The sequence below is a fragment of the Anneissia japonica genome, unplaced genomic scaffold (genome assembly GCF_011630105.1).
Source record: "Anneissia japonica isolate Jap-2015-1 unplaced genomic scaffold, ASM1163010v1 scaffold5623_len388731_cov182, whole genome shotgun sequence".
NCBI lineage: Eukaryota > Metazoa > Echinodermata > Crinoidea > Comatulida > Comatulidae > Anneissia > Anneissia japonica.
Genome location: NW_022727290.1, coordinates 364,679 through 366,262, shown reverse-complemented (window position 1 = coordinate 366,262; position 1,584 = coordinate 364,679). Strand labels below are relative to the sequence as shown.

The window sequence follows — 1,584 nt, the reverse complement described above, 5'->3', positions numbered from 1 at the left end:
TTATTTATTTATTTTTTATTTTTATTTCNNNGATTTATTAATTATTTTTAATGGTGGTCATATCTTAAAGTTTGTTTTCAAACTTATTTTGACCACCATCCACATACTTTTTTTTTCCATATGAATTATACTTCTAATTTATGTATATGTGGAGAAATACTAATAAACAAACAAACAAACAAATCTTGCCACCCGACCCCAGATTTCAGACCCTGGCGCCGCTACTGGCTGCAGTAGTTTCTGTACATGTAATGGTGATATGAATATGCATTACTTGATCCCAAATTAGGTTATACACTTTCTAAAGACAAATCCTAACAGTATCGTATAATTGTAAGCTGAAATGGTTTCAACGAGTTGATGTTTTTTACAAATTAAATCTATGTAGTAATTAAAACGGAACAGTAGAGAAATCCGATCAGAATGACAAAATAAACTAAGCATCCACTGGAAGGAATCCCAATATCTGCAGACGGATCCGTTTCGGCCTTCCAGGCCTCATCAGTGCAGCTAGGGTATAGACCCAAACGAAACGTTCGACCAGCCTAGGTAGGGCCCAAACTAGTCCCACGACCATTAATGATTACAGAGCCAAACCAAGGCAATATATATACACAGCCCAGGTGTGAATGCAAATAGTGGAATACAAGCTATGTGGCTCTATATATATAATACATATTATGTATTATATATATAATACATATTATGTATATAGTAGTTCTATATTATTAACATATATATAAATTCTGCACGGACAAAGCTAAACACTTAATCGTCTATTGGTATCCTTTATGAATATAATATAGGTTTTATTGTAAATGGTAAAGATTGGTGGAACAATACGGTATTCGGATCAACACTAACATTTGACGTACACACATACAACAACGATCAATGTGGTACGAAAACAAGACGGGATCTCCGAAGAGATAATTTTGTTACACGTAAAGAAACAATACAAACTCTAAACCATAATTGTGGTAATGCTTTATAAATATATTTTAATTTTTTAAATGGTAAGGAAGACGGGTCAACCGGGATTCGAAACCGGGATCTTCTGCTGTCTAGGCAGACGCAACACGCAACCCACTGGGTCACCAGGGCTGTCGTATGGAAGTTTGGATCCTATTGGAGATAATCTGTCTTATGCGTGCTGTTCTTAAGTATCGTAAACGACAAAACGAGGGAGAAAATGATATTTTTCCTATTCGAGCACTGTTATTATTTATCTAGAGTATATATCGTGCTCACGATGCTTCACATCAAACTTGATTTGAATAGTATTTACTATAATTTCCCACCTGCGACCTACAAAACAAGTTTTTCTAGCTTAAAACACATTATGTGTGAGCGTTTTAGTCAGTTGTATGAGAGAAAGTGCCTGGTGGTTAGATCTGCGCGTCTATTATACCATAAGTCCTTGTGGTCTAGTGGGTATATACCCGCTTTGATAGCGAGAGGTTGCAGGTTGGAATCCCGCCAGAGACACATTTTTTTTCATGCAACCGAAATAAAGTTACTAGTCGTTGATGAACTACGATTATTACATGATATTCCTATTATTATATATTTGTATATATATAT

At 35.2% G+C, this 1,584-nt stretch overlaps 1 protein-coding gene across 1 annotated transcript in view; it reads left to right on the top strand.

Moving 5' to 3' along the window:
- The window catches only part of LOC117113673 (adrenocorticotropic hormone receptor-like), an 18,221-nt gene that overhangs the window by 14,088 nt on the left and 2,549 nt on the right, over window positions 1–1,584 (top strand). The gene's annotated exons all lie outside the window — the stretch shown is intronic.